This window comes from Geotrypetes seraphini, chromosome 3 (genome assembly GCF_902459505.1).
Source record: "Geotrypetes seraphini chromosome 3, aGeoSer1.1, whole genome shotgun sequence".
Classification (NCBI taxonomy): Eukaryota; Metazoa; Chordata; class Amphibia; order Gymnophiona; family Dermophiidae; genus Geotrypetes; species Geotrypetes seraphini.
The window spans coordinates 238,169,718-238,188,279 of NC_047086.1; positions in this window are offsets into that span (position 1 = coordinate 238,169,718).

Consider the following 18,562-nt stretch of genomic DNA (forward strand, 5'->3'; position numbering starts at 1 on the left):
GTTCGTGCCTAAAATCCTCGTGGTTTAATTGATGGCAGATGGTTCTGAGCTACCTAGCTCAAAGTATATCTGATTTCACATTCCATTACTTGCCAATGAAGGAAGCCCACATCTCTTAAATGTACTTTGATAATAATTATCATATATGAGATAAGATGTGATGTGTTGCTTGTGTATGAATGTGGTTATCCCAGAGTGTGAATGGATGGATGTGAATTGTGGGTGTATTTAAATATGAAATGGTTTATAAGACTAATACTATAAAAATTTTAGGTTTTGAAAATTCCAGAGGAGCATATGGAAATGGTTAAGTTAAAGCCAGGGACACTGTTACCATGGAAAGGCCAGTTTTTGAGAGGCTCAGGATATACAGAGGTCAGCTAGGTTGACCTCTGGTATAGGAATTCTCATTAAGGGGGGTTGTATGGGTTTGCTTTTGGTGTCTGTGAAACACCAGGCTGTCAGTGTTTCAAGAAATTTTGTCAGAGAACTGTTTTGATTTGAACTTTTAAAGAATACTGGGAGATGGAGTTTTTATTTAGTTTTTATTTTATAATAAAACATATTATAATGTTTTATGCATGAATAAAATTATTATTATTATTATTCAGAAATTGCTGTGAACAAATATATAATTTGTAAAACTTTTCTTTAAGCCTGGTATCTATAGGAGCTCAAAGGAATTTCTTTGTTCAAATACATAAGTACAGCCTCTGCTGGTTGACCATTGGTAGATTGGAATGATGTAATATTGGTCATTGCGAGAGTACATAAGTAAGCACCAGCTTTTGTTTGGGGGGGGTGGGGGAGAAATCGCTTGCTCCATATGGATCACTTGGTCCTGGGGCAAGACAAATTCCCTCCCCATACACAGAAATTGGTAATGGGTGTAATTGGCAATGTAATCTTATTTCTAATTTGAACCTCAAGCTTAATTGAACATAACATTAAATAAAAATTATTTTGATTACAATACATGTCCGTGTATGAGTTACTAGCATGAAATATCCTGTATTGAGGCGCGATGCGCAACCCGCGTCCTTTTACTCCTTTTATAATTTCTCCAGAGGTAAGAGAATCCCAAGTGGTTTCCCAGGTCTTGCAATGTGATCTTCCTAGTCATGTTATTCAATCTTCCACCCACCCTAATTCCAATGTATTCAGTAAATCATACAACAGTACATACATGTAATTAATAAACAAATCCAAATATAATATCCCTCTCCCTCCCACCTACCCCCTTCCCTGGATGTGCAAATCAAACTGAAAATAAGGAAATAAACTATTTAATTAAGATTGATAAAATCAGTCAATGGACCCCACGTCAGTTTAAACAACTTATTATTACCAATTAGTTCAGAATTCATTTTCTTGTATTTATAACACAAGCATAATGAATTTCACCAAAAAGTGAAATTTAATCTGTCAAAATTCTTCCAATTTTTAGTAACCATTTTCATGGCTACCCCAGTCATTATACCAAGTAATCTGCTTTTATGTCTATCTAGTGGATGTGTAAAAGATAATAATGTCCCACAGATTACCACTTCATACGACAGCGGAACCGCAGTCTCCAGAATCAAATTAATATGTTCCCATATAGATTTCCAAAAGTTGAGTATCAAAGGATAATAGAGCAACAGATGATCCAGTGTCCCTATGTCTAGATGACAGTGCCAGCATCTATTAGATTTTGAACTATCTAACTTTTGTAATCTAACAGGGGTCCAAAAACTTCTGTGCAACAACAAAAAAATGTTTGTCTCATAGATGCTGATGCTGATGCTGTACACCTCATCCTCCAAGTCCAAAACCATGGCCATTGAGTAGCAGAAATTTGTTGCTTTATCTCATTGCTCCAAATGTCTCTTAGACTAGTTTTAGGTTTTTTATTAATAAAAAAACTTTAAAAATAAGTTAATTTCTGTGTGGGAAATATAAATATTTTCCCAGATGTTTCAAGAGCTACTTAGTTAAGACATAAAGCATTTTTGACTATAAAACCTTGAATGTTAGCTCTGGGAGCTACTTTTTTTCTTAAGTATCCCCCCTGCAAATGTTTTTCATTACTTTTAAAGAGAAGGAATATATTTTTCGGGATTTACTGCAGTTAGATGAATTTATTACTAGTCATGAGAAAGAGCTAAGCTAACTTGGAGTAAAAATGATTACTGATCACATAAGTATACAAGATTTTGTCTAGAATTTCTTATTTTTTATTTATTTTAATTGAGGAAAGCTTTCTCTCCCAAGATGTGGGCTAGTAGGCATTTCTATCTATTGATATAAGAATGTTTGTTTCTTTGAATTGTCTATCTTGTTTCGTATGTGTAATTGGAAATGTTATAAAATTGTTAAAAATAATAATAATTAAAAGTAAAATATGATGGGCCACTGTAACGATTTTAAAAAAGGGGAGTCATTCTTTAAAAAAACATGCTTGCAAATGAGGTTCACGGAGGGTTGCTACATTTGTATGTGCCTCTCACTGGTGATAGCAAATGGCACATGCGCAGAATAAACTCACAAATAACAAAAAAAAAGACCTCAAATTGAAGATCAGCAGGAGCGATGGCCACTGCCTCCTGCTGCCGACATCAAGCAACCCCCTCTGGCAGCAGGAGGGATATCCACTCCCTCCAACTGCTTCTATAAAGCATCCCCCCAACACTCCCTGGCAGCAGGAGAGATGCCCACTCTCTCCCACTACCAAGCAACCCCCCCGACACCCCCCACCCCAGCATCAGGAGGGATTCTCCCTCCCACCGCTGCTGTCTTGCTGCTGACAATCCCCCCCCCCCTTTACCTTGTTTACGAAGGCTGACTAGAGGGATGCCTACTCCCTCCGGCCAGCAGGCCCTCCTCTTTAAAATGGCCGATGATAGACCAAGGAGAGGATGGCCCACCATTATGAAGAGTCAGGCCTGCTGGCCAGAGGGAGTAGACATCCCTCTTACTGGCCTTCATAAACAAGGTAAGGGGGGGCTTCGGAGACAGGGGGCATGACAACGATAGTGAGTGAACCACTGTATTGAATAAAGGCTATTCGAAACCTCACTGAATAAACATTCAAACTGTATGTTACAGGTAGTGAGTGAGCATCCCTCCCACTGCCAGGAGTTTGCTTGGTGGCGGGAGGGAGTGGGCATCTCTCTCACTGCTGGTGGGGGGATGGTGTAAGGAGGTTTGCTTGACGGCAGCAAAATTTTGTAACAGGTCTGAGCTGTCAAGCCTTACTTTCCTGTCAATGCCTGAGCCAATCAGCACTCAGGCACTGACAAGAAAGTAAGGCTACGACAGCTCAGACCTGCCAGAAAATTTTGCTCGCAAATGTAGGACAGCGAGTTTAGGGAGTCACCCGGCGATAATAGAGAATTGCCCGGAGTGCTCGTTTAAATATTAATGACCTAATTGTAACACATTTGCATGGCAAAGTCAGAGACTGCTAGGAAGCTCAGAAAAGACCACGGTAAGCCATTTTGATAATCTGCTTCTAAAATACAGGAACCGGTTTAGTGACCACATTCAAGTTTTGAGAATCTTCCCCTAAGTCCTGCCATTATTTAGGGCTCCTTTTACAAAGGCGGGCTAGGGCCTTAACGCGCGGAATAGCGCACGTTAAAATGCCATGTGCGCTAGCTGCTACCACCTTTTGAGCGGGCAATAGATTTTTGGCTAGCGCACGCAATACTGTGCACCAATCCGGTGCATGCGGTAAAACCCGTAGCGCACCTTCATAAAAGGAGCCCTTAGTTGATTATTTTTACTACCAAATCCATCACCTTTACAACTTCGAGGGAAATGTCCGCTTCCGGATGAATAATTCAATAAAACGTAAAAACATCATGCTCCACATTTTGTTTGATGAAAGTAGCAAAGCCTTTATTTTTACCCGTCATGCCGTGTGCTCCATCTGTAGCGATAGATACCAATTTATTGATGTCAATTTCCCTAACAGTAAAAAATTCCAAAATTGCTGCAGAGATATCTTCATCTCGTGTTTGTCCTTTAAGAGGTATCAAAGCCAGTAATTCTTCATGGAAACCTTTATCAGAAACATACCATCCCAGAAGGCTAATTTATGCCATTTCTTTTCTGTCACACGCTAAAGAAAATACAGTTGCTGATTTTATATCATGAATCTGTTGATCTGTCACACTCTTACCCATCTTAATGATTCTGTTGTGAACAGTTTTTGCAGATAGTGGAGCGTCTTTAATTTTTTAAATATCTTCTTTATTTTTGAAGTCAGAGTAGAGAGATGTTTGGCCAAATTTAAACAGCACTTTTTTATGTATTCTCCATCCGTGAAAAGTTTTCCATGCTTTCCAATCTCATAAGAAACAAGCAAAACGTGCTTCATTCACATTACTTGAAGACTGTATCCAACTACTGAATATCAAAGTTGAATGTTGCATTTTTTCCTTTAATTCTATCACAGCTTTTTTCCTTTCTTCTCTAAAAGAATATATATATATATTTTTTTTTTTTTGCAAATGCATCGTACTTTAGTTATAAAGTGACGTTCAAGATTTGAATTTTGTTATTGGATAACTTTTCATTGCAAATTAGACATGTTAGAAGACCCATAGTTTTGCATAAAAGCATAATTTTCTTTCCATTCAGCTTTAAATTATTAGTTCTCATCTTATATTTTTCATTGTTTGTTTGGGGTTTTTTTTTTTTTGCATAGTTGCCATCTTGCAGTTCGAGGGTGGAAAAAAATCCTGAAACTTATGGGGTCAGAAAAAATTTCAGCTCTCCCTTTATCAATCACTGGCTGAAAAACCTCCCTGATTTTATATTTTATTTTCCAGTCACACACCAGTGTTTAATGGCAGCAAACACTTACTTAACATACTCTTTCACCATTTTCAGAAAATAATTTGTGAAATCCATAGTCACTTTAAACAAAACCATCCGGTATAGAAGAGAGCACTTATTTTTAGACGTCTTGTTTGTAGCTTAATGGCAGACAATCCAAATTAATCCAATCCAGCACATCTAGCATTTCATGGCAATACCACCGCTGCATCAGAGCAAATTAGAATCAACTGCTTAAGTCAATAGTGTGAAGCATCAGCATTCACCATCTCTCCCTCCCCTCCACCGCTATGTCCATATCTCCGTCTCTCCCCATGCATCGTCTTTCCCTCCCCCACCCCTTATGTCCATATCTCCTTCTCTCCCCATGCACCATCCCTCCCCTCTATCCCTATGTCCATTTCTCCCCTCTCTCCCCATGCAACATCTCTCCCTCCCCTCCACCCTTATGCCCATTTCTCCCTCTCGCACTACTCTCATCCTTCCTGCAATATACTGTATTTCCTTCCTCCAACCCCATCATAAATACTGTAGTATGCTCTTCTCTTGCTTCAATGGGTGAGCAGCAAGGGGGGGGTACATGGCATCACATGGGTCTATCACCCTTCTTCCTCCTCAACCTTTAGTGGAGCCGCTGTTGCCGTTGCCTCTGCAATTATTTTACCTCCTGCAATGGCTACAACGCACTTCTCTTTTCTTGTAACGGGTTAGTGGCAGTGATTTCTACATGTCTTCCGCTAACCCAGAAGTCTCTCCTCTGTCACGTCCCACTCTGGCAGAAATATCAAGTTCTGACAGAGGGCGGGGCATGGCCGAGAAGAGGCTTCCGGGTTAGCAGCAGGCAGGTATACGAGTAGAAATCACTGCCACTAATTCATTGAAGCAAGCAGCTGCGTAGTGAAAGAGTCGTATGTATTCAATCCCTGGCGGCTCACCCGGAATCTCGCTGCAGCACACAGTTGGCGATTCACTGCCCTAAGTGAACTTTCAGCCATGTGTCCATGTCCATCCCCAGGTGTGGCTCAGTATCTGGAGGGCCCCGTCCTTTTATGCTCCATCTCTACTCTCCACTCCCCCCCCCCCCAATTTGACCAGCAATCAGTCTCCTTGCACCTCTCTACCCTGTCCTAGGTGGCCAGCATCTCCCCTTGCACACCCAATTATTCCTCTGCTCCAGCATCTCCCCTTTCCAGACTTATGTCAGCTCTCCCATCCAGCATTTCATCTTCATTTTGGAGGGTGAACCCTTCCCTCTCCTAGCTAATGGCACTAGCTATCTGAATGCCTAGAATAAGCCGAGGGTTAAATCTGGCACTGTTTCTCCCTTTATATCTAAAACATGTTCTAAATCACTCTGATCTAATCAAGATGTATGTTTACTAAAGGATGTTGGGATTTGGAGTTAATATAGATTTTAGCACGTTAACTGCAGGTTGTACGCTAACATAGTTATTAGCATGTGGTAACCGTTAGATTTAATGCAGGAGCAGGTAGTAGCTCCTATGTAGGAGGCACTGAGTAATCCAGTATTAACTCAGCTGTTGTCCAGTTAGTGTATGTTACCTAGCATATGTATGTTTCCATGCTTATGCCTTACCTTCTCTCAGGAAAATTCCTTATTGCATGTACATTACAAGTAGAGAATGACATGGGGACCGTTTACCGCAGTAAACCGTGGTCACCGCAGTAAACCCACAGTAATGGGGACATGTGCAACTGGTTTACCGCAGGAATGGGGACAAGACTTTTCACCACCCTGTGGAAGCAGTGAAAAGTCTTGTTCCTGTGGTAAAAAAATTGCACCTGTGTCAGACTCGGCATCTCCTCCCCAGCTCCTCTTGGGCCTATTTTACCTACAGCAGCCAGCCATGCCACAATGAAGACAGAAGGAACCCAAAACCAAAGCATAAGACCAATGTAATTTGAAGAATAAAATTATCAGACAACAAAAGGTAGAAAAAAAAATTATTTTATATTTTGTGATTGGAATATTTCAGATTTGAAATATGTATCCTGCTAGAGCTGGTATTAGACATAACTGGGGCCTGTAAAGCCCAGGCTGTGCTTCTTTAATTTCCAGCTGGTTTAGGGCTTTCCCTGAACAGGGGGCAGTTGCCCTAGTTGCTCTCCCCTAACACTATTCCTACCATGTGTGACTGAAGTATTCTATTAGCTTCATATTTTTATGTAGCATTCTGTAGTAATTTGGTTTATTCAGTTTTCACAATAGTAGAGGGGATATTTGTGAAAGGGAGGGGAGACAGGGGTTTTGATGATCCTTGCTCTGTATTGTTTGTGTTTATAAAATGACAATTGTACAGAATATTGTCTCTTTTTATACTTTAATAAAATAAGTTCAGTATAAAATTATAACTATTCGAGGCTTGTGTGGGTGGGATCTGACAGTTTGCGGGGACGGGGACCAAGCTTGCGGGGCGGGGACAGGGTCTAAGCTCATGGAAATGGGGCAGGGACGGGAATGAGCTCATGGGGACGGGGCAAGAATGGTGATAAATTTTTTCCACGTGTCATTCTCTAATTACAAGCATATTGCAGCAGAATGTTTTAACACAGTCATAGGCGTTGGAACAGGGGGGGACACAGGAGCCATGGCCTCCCTAAAAATTGCCCAGCCTATAGGTCAGGGGGTAAAATGGGCTGACCGCCGTAACTGCAGGAAGGGAAGGGCCAGGCGTGTGCTGCCAATGAATGCCGCCTGCCCACAAGCCTCCCCTGACGTCAATTCTGACATCGAGAGAAGGCTTGTGGGCTGGTGCTACTGCACATGCCTGGCTCTTCCCTTCTTGGATTTGCTGCAGCAGCGGGCGGCGGACCATGAGGGGGGATGAAGAATCGGCGGCGGGTAGGCCAGGCTTCGGCGTGGCAGGGAGGGAGGCAGACTGGCTTCGGCGGGGAACCAGGGGAAGGAAGAATCGGTGGCGGGTATGCCAAGATTTGACGCAGCAGGGAGGGATGGAGGCAGACTGGCTTTGGTGGCAGACCGGGGGAAATGAAGACTCGCTGGCAGGCTGGCTGGCTTCAGGGTGGGACAAAGACTGGAAGGCAGTGAGGGGGACATAGGAAGGAGGGAGGGAGGAAGGTAGGAGAGAGAGGGGCAGAGAAAGACCTGGGGGGGAGGTTAAAGCAGAAAGACAAAAAGAGAGAGAAGGGCCTGGACCAAAGGGGAAAGACAGGAGGCAGATTATGGACTAAGGGAGGTGCATACAAAAGAGACAGAGGGGGAGAGACCCTCAGGAAGAACAAAGAGATGGAAGATCATAACAGAGGAGGGAGGGGGTTGTAAGCAGAAGAAAGACAGAGAGAGTGAAGCCTGGACCAAAGGGAGAAGACAGGAGGCAGATGCTGGACTATGGGAGGTACAGACAGAGGGGAAAAGACCATGAGGAAGAACAGAAAGATGGAAGATCATAACAGAGGAGGGAGAGAGAGGGAGACCTGGAACAAAGTAGGTGGTAGGTACAAAGGAGAACTGACAATGAATCTGGAGAGGGGAAGCTGAGGGGAAAGAAAGAGAGAGACCTGGACCCAAAGGGGATGGGGCTGGATAGTGAAATAAATGTTGGCTAAAGTAATAAATAAATAAATATTGGATACACAGTCAGAAGGAAGTACAACCAGAGACTCATGAAATCACCAGACAATAAAGGTAGGAAAAATGATTTTATTTTTAATGTAGTGATCAAAATGTGTCAGTTTTGAGAATTTATATCTGCTGTCTATATTTTGCATTATATTTGTCTATTTTTCTATAGGTTGTTACTGAGGTGACATTGCATATCTTAAAGTCATCTGCCTTGACATTTTTGAAAACCCCTGAATATAAATGATAATTAACATTTTCTCTGCGTACAGTGTGCTTTGTGGGTTTAAAAAATATTTTGTGGTTACCATTATGTATTAATAAGATTATATTGTGTGTATATGAAAAAAGATTGAAGAAATTGCATTACAATTAGTATTATTATTATGGGGGTGGAGTCAGGGGCAAAGTTTGGGCAGGTCTGGGGCGGAGCTTTTGGGTCTCCCCAAACAAAAAAGTGTTCCACTGCCTACGAACACAGTGATGTGCTACCTCTTTTAGTATATGTTAAGGACTTAACACCCTTTAGTAAAAATGCCCCCAAAATTTGAAAGGTGGCCTAGAAATACAAAACTGTTACTATGTAAAGCACACAAAGTAGATTATAATGATTTCTTTTTGGTGAAAGTAAAATCCTCCTTTTCTTCAACAGATATCGGTTTGCTTGCTGTTTCTCTTACACATGCTCTGACATGTGATTAAAGTTAGTTATTAGTTAGGAAAATAAGAGACCTTTTAGGAGATGGTGTGAAACATTTTCTTATAGCCCTGCGGTTTGCTTAAGGAAGTAACTGTTGAGAAATGTGTCCAGCAAACTGTGATACCAAAAATATCACAGATAAGAAAGAAAGATCTGAAACTGTTTAAGAGGCCATACATTACAGCAATCACTTTTGATTTACTCTATAGTGCTTCACTGATATGATTTAGGCATTTAGGGGTAAATTCTCTATTAGTACGTCTAACTTAGGCGTGCTTTAGACGTCCGGTAAAAGTAATTGCCAATTAACGGTACTTAGGCGTGCGGTAGACATCCCTACAACCTCTTCACGCAAAATAGACGCAGGTTTTAGACATGGGTACGGGTTTTGGTTTTTTTTTAAATTATACTTTATTTATACTCTTTATTATCACACATTCAGCATTGTAAGTATAGGATGATGAAAAAGATAACTAAAACACAGTATACCATTTTGTAAACTATATATTAGTTAATCTAGCAGAGAACACTTCTGTGTTGTATCTTTTTCCTCTAGGATATCAGAATTGTACAGTTTACCATTAATACAAGGAAAAAAAAAAATGTTATGTTTCAAAGGAGAACTAGAAGATGAAACGAACCGAGTGGGTGTTGAACTTACATTATCAGTATGGAAGGTGGGAACCGGTAGATGTGTGCTACACAGAAAGCTGTTCAGGAATGTCATACTCACCTCCTATTAGAAGTGGAAAGGATAGGACTTTGAACACCATATAGACTTTTTATAAACTTCGTTTAACTTCCACAAAGACTGGCAGGAAAGGCACCCTAAGTCATCCAATAAGCTTTCTCTCGATTTCACAGAGACATTATTTCAGAGAGGATAGTTTAGAAGTGATATCTTGCTCGAAAAAACACTCTCCTGGTCTTAAAACATTGCAACAATCAGCTCATTCTTCAGAACAAAGGTAAATCCCATAACTTACACTGGCCCAACTTAGAAACAGAATCAAAACACAGATTAAACCTGAATGTGGCTTCCAGTTCACAGGAAGAGGAAGTAGCAAGCAGCACAATGCTGATCTCATTGTGACATCATCAAGGTGCACCTGGAATGTAGATATGCCACAAGTAAAAGACAAGCCGGGAGTTGAACTCACAACCTACAGATGATCGATATAGTGCTTTTACTCACTGACCTACACCTGTGTCTCTGGTTCCCCTGTCATAGCATACCTTAGTGATGTGCTAAAGTATACTCTACTTAGCTATCATATCACAGTCAGTTGAGGCAAAAGACTGGTAGCTCAATGGTGTAAAGCACCGTTGTCACGGATGCAACACCCATATTCTTAAGTATGGTTCAATAAATGTAATACAGAGTCAAAATTATGCTGTTTATTTTATCAAACCCAAGCTCAACTTTGTAATGTATTGTGTATAGTCTCGCTAATGTGTTTGTGATGAAAATGAGATGCGATAGGTGTATATCCTATATAATAAAACCCTAGCTGCGCATGCGCACATACCTGCGTGCTTCTGTGATCTCTGCTCTGTGATCAGTAGGTCTGTGGCCAGCAGGAGTGCAGATGCAGCAGCCAGGCGACTCCCCCCTCCCGCCCTCACTCACCACCAAAACCACCACCGCCAAAGCCTCCTCCTTCTGCCCAGCCGGGAGGAGGGCTCCGAGTCGCTGAAGACTGTCCCAGATCAGCTTACACAGTCCCTAAAAAATTAACCTTTTCATCTGAGGTGCGAGGCTGCGGTGACCTTCCTCCCCCGGCTCACTAAGGTTTCGTCTTAAGAAATTCAAATGCGTTATTGAAAACGCAAGTGACTGTTCTCTGTCATCCTAGACACCTCTGCAACACCCCAACAACACACTCCTGCAGCATAAACCCCTCATGTTATAATCAAGTAAAAGACAAGCCGGGAGTTGAACTCACAACCTATGGATGAGTGGTACAGCGCGTTTTACTCACTGAGCTACTGAGCTACTTAACTCTAGCCCTAACCCTAGCCATAAAGTAGCGTCTGACGTCAGATCAAATACACCTGTAGATACTTGCAATGATTACCCCTTGTCAAAGCTTGTACATAAAGTCATTTCTGGAGACTCCCATTCCCAAATCCCCAACATAGCTCAGTGCTTAAAAGCACTGCATGTATCTTCCAAAGGTCAGGGGTTCAAGCCCTGACTAAGGTTACCAAAGACATAATATTCTTTTTTTTTCCACCCACCCAAACATGCATAGCTAAGCTAAACTTGTCATTGTGTTTGGGGGAGGTGAAGTTTCATTAGGTTTACATGGTAAGCTTCTAAGCGTTCTGCTATACTTTTTTGTATAACAGCGATATCGGCGTGGTTTAGGATGTAATCAACAGTGTTGATGTAGCGCGGGTCGGCCACTGCAAGCATGCCCAAGCGGCACAAAAACGTCATCGCGTTGTTTTGCGTTGTGACGTCATAGAATCACCCGTTCTTCATACGCAGTTATTTCTCCTAAAATGGCTGCCAGGAGACAGCCAAACTTCAGTACTGAGGACTCCAGGCTGCTGGCCAGGCTCTTTTTGGTCCATGAGCACCACTATTTTAGAGTGGTAGGCCATCGCAGGTCATACCTGCAGTTCAGGAACTCCTGGACCCACCGGACCCGGCGGTATAACAGAAGAGCCTCATGTCCCAGGGAAGTAAGTATTCCAAGTCAGGCCCTCACAAATAATCATGTCAAATGTAATGATGATGGAAACCTGTCTCAATCAAATTGTCATGTTTTTGTGGGTAAATCTTGATTCCTTTTAAAAACTACAATTGTGCATAATAAATCTTTTACATTGAATACTGAAATTAAAGCACATCCCAAAGGAGCAGTAGTAGGATTTCAAATGACAAATTCAGCTCCTAGAAGGCATCTATTCCATTCACAACATGCACACAACTAATTTTTGGGTCACAAGCTTCGCATTTGTAATAGAAACATCTTGAAATCAACTTTGCCAAAGGAAAACAAATACCTTCACCTTTCCTGTATCAATCTGCTGGTCTAGGGAGATAGTGGCATGACGTTTAAAGTGACAGCGTCAGTACCCTGACGTCAGGGGTTTCAAGCCACGCTGCTCCTTCTGACCAAACTATTTTATTGCCCCTGCTGCATGATTGTAAGCTCACCAGGACATGCTGTAATGTGGGGCAGTGCTGATAGGCTACAGCCTCAGCACCCTGGGGTTGTGAGTTCAATCCCACACTCCTCCTTGTGATGCTGGCCATGTCACCTCACCCCCCCCCCCCCCCCCCCCCCCCACTGTCCCAGGTACAGTAGAGAGATAGCGATGCCTCCAGCACAGAAAGGGGAAAATGCTGGAGTACGTGAATACATTCATGTAAAAAATGTGGCAGAAGGGGGTGGAGGCAGGCAGCAAAGCGGATAGGGGCTCTTGGAGGGCAGCGTACTCCATTTTTATGTGCTTTTAGAGGTCAATACTTAAGTAAACATGTTATGCCACAGTGCTAGATGGCACTCATCATATCCCTCCCTCTCTGTTCTTTCTCTCTCTCTCTATTATCCAGGTTGAGGATCTCAGGAAAAGGGGGCGGCTGCTGAGGCGCCAGGAGCGGGCCTTCCTTGAGGGGGTGAGGGAGGAATTGCGCGCTGAAGCCGGTGAGTAATGAGTCCAGCGTGTATTTCTTTGTGATCAGCCTACCAGAATAAATAGATGAAAATGCTTGAGTAGCTGTAAACCATTCTTAATCATAAAATCTGCAGTAAAGCTGCTATTGTGATATCATGTCACAATGGCGTTATGGTGTTCTACTTGCCTCACTTACTTACGCTACATTTTGATGTTTACAGTGGAGTAGGTGCTTTGCATCCTGTTATTAGCATTTGAAGAAAATAACGTAGTAAAGAATGTCATGTTCAAAAGTGTTGTGGACATATCTGACTGTATCCTATTTCTCTCTTGTCAAGCAGCAGTGCAGGCACCCCCTCAGGAGGCCCCGCAAATAATGGAGGGAGCCCCACCCTGGTCCTCAGCGGAGGAGATGGAGGAGGAGGAGGAGGAGGAAGAGGCCTGGCAGCCCTCAGGACCACCCACACCGCCTGCCCCACCACTGCCCCCTGGACCTCCACCGCCTGCCCCACCACTGCCCCCTGGACTGCCTGCCCCACCACTGCCCCCTGGACCCCCACCGCCTGCCCCACCACTACCTCCAGGACCACCACTACCATCCCCTGTTGGACCTTCCCCTTCCCCAACCCATAGCCCTTCCCCTCACTCTCCTGCCCTTCCTGTTCCCATCCCACCCCCTTTCCTTGCTGTTCCCCCCCAGGAGCAGCCCGACCAGCACTCAGGAGGGGGCGGGCAGGGAGATGGAGGCCTACTCTGCCATCTTGGAGGAGGTGCAGGTATTGAGAGGGTGTGTGGAGAGGATGGAACATGCCCTCTTGCGGCTGGTAGCCGAAAGAGGGCATGGTGCCAGCAGCCATACACCCTCTCAATGACTGCACCTCTTCCGCCCCCCTCGCCTGAGGTAGCTCAAGCTGCTCTTGGGGGGCACCCACCCTCTTTCCCTGCGTTATGTGTTATGTAAATAGTTATTTTTTTCTAAAGTTTACATTTTACAAAAAGTTTTCTATTGGAATAAAAAATTTTTTTATAGTTTAAACTTTCCTGTGTGGTTTTAACCTTGTAGCATCAGCAGTTTAGTGGACAGAGTCCAAGGTAGATAGGGGTTCAGGAGGGACTGCTGAATGGGCCCTTTTCAATATAACAACAAGGTGACATATAGAAAGTTTGACAATCTTTATTGGGGTCTGTCATTCATTCTATTACCTGCTAGCCACTTTGATGTCAAATCATTGCAGAATCTAGGAAAAAAGCAAGTGAATGCAAGGGTATATGCAACTGTAGGTAGATGACGACATCTCAGCTATGATGTGCAAAGTAAGCCAGTCCCTGTTCCAAAGTAAATGGCTACATAAGGAAGAGAATATAAGTCACTGTGGTAGATTTGTTGTTAAGGAATAGGGTTACTGCTACTAAGAGTTGGCTCCACACCAGGAGAATCCAAATGAGACATGTGGGTTTTTCTTCCTTTCACGGAAGGTGATGGAAGTAAAGGCCACATACCTCAATCTATCCTCCTGGTTCTTGAGCTGCACTATTTTGGTTAAGCAGGTGTGAAAACCACAAAGATGCTCATAGCTGCACTGCTCTCAGTAATACAAAACTCCATCTGACAATACTGCAGTTGCCTGTCTAAGACACCTGAAAACAGAAAAGAGGAGAAGCTGGTTTACACAAGGTTCACAAACAGGGGGTTCAACCCCCAAGGTCCATATCTGTCCTCCCTTCCCTGAAGCAATGTGTTAACCTCATTTATGTTGAGCTGCTTAGAAGTCACCGTGGTAGAGTTGTTAAAGCAATAGCCTTAACTCGCTGATGGTGTGGCTTAATATCACCTGTAATCCTCCACTGCTACTGTTTAGAACTCATGTGAGGGAATAGACTAACTGAAAACAAAAAGTTTGTGTGCATATAACAGCAGGAATGCGTGCCATGGTGTTCTATGAGGCCATTATCAATTTACTATTGTTCCTGAAAGTCATCAAGGATACCTGTGTGAAGAGAACAATAGAAGTGTGAAACATTTATTTCACTCATCAGAAGAGTGACTCAAGTGAAGAATAGTAGAGTAAGCAAATAAAGGTTACCATATATCATTCTCACCTACAACTGTTTGGCTGAGCTGCTCGTCTGGTCTCTCTCTGGCAAACACATAGGTGATGAGCAGAGTTAACCTGAAATGAAGAATAGAGAGAAACTGTTAACAAAGACCTATGTCTCCAAAATGAAACACTGAAGTTGTGGCAGAACACACACCTAGAAGTAACAGAGGTGCTAACATACCTTTAGACTCCTTATTAAAAATGGCAGCCATTAGCCACTCATTAGGAGTTTTCCACCTGAACCATGTACACTGATTGGATGTCCACTGAATGGCAGTGTTTCCCCCCCCCCCAACACACCCAACCTATTCTTATCAATGAGTTAGTACACAGAACCATTCCTCACCTGCTTTTAACTTGCCTGTAATTTGATTCTACAAAGAATTAACTTTAGCTCTATGAGTAAACCCTCTCAGATGTATGAACACATCCATTTTACTTACATATCCATATTTCTACCAGCAAAATTTCTACCAGCATGGTCTTTATCAGTCTTCTCAGTCATTTTTGTCAGCCCTGTGGAATGGAGAGTAGGAGATATCAGAAATAAAATAACTATTATAAACAATAGCACACAATGAAAGCCCATAAAGAGAAGTCAGTTTTTCTGGTTGGTTTCTTTAGTTCTATCATAAGGACACCTAAGTAGCTTACAAAATATCATTCTCACCTGGACTTACTATTTGAGCTGCTTCTAGAAAAGATAAAACAACATATAAGAATGACATGTAGCTTGTTAATGGCTCTGTGGAATAGAGAGAAATGGGAGGCAGAGATAGGAAAAAAAATGTAAAAGACTAAGACAGAGTAAAGTCTCAAACATCTGCATAAGCAATAGGACAGAATAGAAAGGAAACGCTGCTCACCTGGACCTTCTTATACCCATGCACGCCTATGTAGCGTCTGACGTCAGTAGGGCGGGAAAAGTTTTTCAATGCCTATTGGGCGCCGTTCGGGTGCGGTTCCTTGGCCCGCTTCCTAACCACGCCCATCACACCTCATTGGCTATCCTATGGGGATGTGTTTGAACGTGTTCTACAAGTAGCCTGAAAAGATGTCTTCACCTTACAACATGGCTCCAAAACGGAAATCGAATTTCTTGCATGGAGAGTTCCAGATATGGAAAATGGAAGTGGGGCAGACCATGACATTATGAAAGCAGGGAGAGTGGTGGGTGTAGGCATCTGTGTGTAACCTGGCCTGGCCCCTTCTTTTCCCTAACAATTGATTCCCCTCCACACTTAACACAAAACCTAAGTCCTCAACAATCCCTCACACCAACACCCAGAAAAATCCATAAACTAAAGAAATACAGATAATGGGGGTGGGGAGGAGTGTCAAAGGCAGAAGGGAGTATAAAGGAGAACAGGTAAGTCATAGCACAAAGTTTCATCATTGAGGAAACGGAACACCACAAACACCAACTCACATGAGGGGGTCTTACATAGGAAAAATGGCTGTGCCAAAGCTTTCTATATACTAAGCATGCCTAATTAGCGGCTGACGTCATAGGAACCGTTAGGATTCAAATCTAATTGGATGTGCATTGGATGTGGTTTTGCAATATACAGCTGTAGTGACGTTGTAGTCATTTCCTTCACATCTCTAAGCTTTAATACGAAGCTCTATGTTCTAAACAAAGTTACCTCTATAGCTCTATGCCTTAAGGCATTGCTTTTCATCTTCCATACATCAGGGGGTTCAAGTCTTGAGTAAGGTTAGCAAATAGGTTATATTCATTTCTCAGCCAGGACACCTGGTAACTCTTTAGCCTTGCCTTTACATATCAATATTTTGCTTCAGCTTTTATTATGTGCAGCCCATTGTCTAATATTTAATGCAACCTGTTCTCTCTCATGCTGAACACCCTCCCCCACCAAAAACATCCCCCCCTAACTGGATCATTCTTCAACACCTGTCCAAGCCCTCTAAAGTTTGATTTAACTCATAGCTGTTGGCCAGTACCTATATTGCATCAAAAGAAACACATTCCTACTAGAATGGCTTGTAGTTAGGAGTAAATGAAAGTATCTCATGCACCTGTGGCTGCAGAATGCTGAGGAGAAACAGCAAATTCCACCACTTCTGAGAACTGTTAGGATGCAAGGAAACAAAAGTGAACAACAAACAGCACTGCAATCGGCTCTCTTTTGAAAGCAAAGAAAAAACAGCACACATTATCAGCACTTAAAAAGAGAATAAACAGATACACACCTTAACATTCAGCTTCCCTCATTGCAAAATGGAGGTCTTCAGTTGCACAAAACTGACCTCATTGTGACCTCATCAATCTGCACCTTCAAAGTAGTATGCCACAATTAAAAGATGTGCTGGGTGTAGAACTCACAACCTCTGGATGTTAGGAGCACAGGCTGGCTCCTAACCCATAGAGCTACAGCTGCTTGACTGAGCTGTCTATGCTTCATTAGGTATCATATCAGGATGAACTCAAATAAGTTTAAGCAAAGGAATGCCTAAAGATTTGGAAAGTTTTCAAGTAGAAAACAAATATCAAATATGTATTAAAGAATTGCAGCACAAATAACGCCTAAACGGAACAGATTACTTACAGTCATATATGCATTAGTACAGTGCTTAGAATGAAGATTAGCGTGTGAGAAAAACAGAGCTCCACCTCACATGCATTCAAGCACACTTGGGAATATGGGTTTGGGGCTCAGTGAAAGCAGCGCTTTTAGCCATTGAGCTAACACTCTTTTGTCTCAGCCTACTATGACATTATAGCTAAACTCCTTTTCCCTTAGCACTTCACTAAGATATGATATGACAAGGGAGCCAGAGGCATTGGAGCTGTAGGTCAGTGAGGAAAGGCACTCTCTACCAATCTTCCGGCCTTTGAGGGTTCAAATCCCAGCCTGTATTTTACTTGTGCCATATCTACCTTCCAGGTGCACTTTGATGATGCTTTCCACTTCTTATAGGAGTTGAATATAACATTACTGTACAACTTTGCTGTGTAGCAGAAAAATAAACTTTTCCCCCTTCCATGCTAAGAATTTGAGTTCAACTCATCTTATATTTCTCCTTTTAAACATGGCATACTTTGTTAGTTTTTATCATGGTAAAGTATACATTTCTGAAATGGTGAAGAAACAATAATATACAACGGCAATGTTTTGTCTCACCAAACTGCTATAAGCACAAGAAAGCATTTGTAGCTCAACACGGTAATGCTCCTGTTCCGAGCTTTGACCTCTGAAACTCCCCGGTTCGACTCCCACCTTTGCTCATTTTAATAAGGTCCTAGTTTTTTCCTATTAGCTCTTATAACAGGGTCTACATGGTGGACTTTGCCATTTGTAAGGTGCACATTTCCCTTTGCAGGCAAACCTATTTTCAACTTACCATGGCTCGGACATCCTAAGCAGTGATGAGAGCACATTAACCAGGCGATCCACATATGTCATCTTGCTGTCAGAGGAAAGGTTTCCTCTCATCACTGCTTAGGATGTGGTTTGTTATCCATGCAATATAATGTGTTCCATTGTTATGGTGTCATTATATTTATTAGGACAGAGAAAAGATGAAAATTACCTATTGAAACTCACTATTGGAATTATTGATGAAAAAACACAGCGGACGTCTGCCTCGCGTGTAACAAAGAGCCGCAATTACGATAGTTGAAACGGCATTGAAATCCAAGTTAGACCAGGGTTTCTTACGTCTACATAATACACGATATTTAGA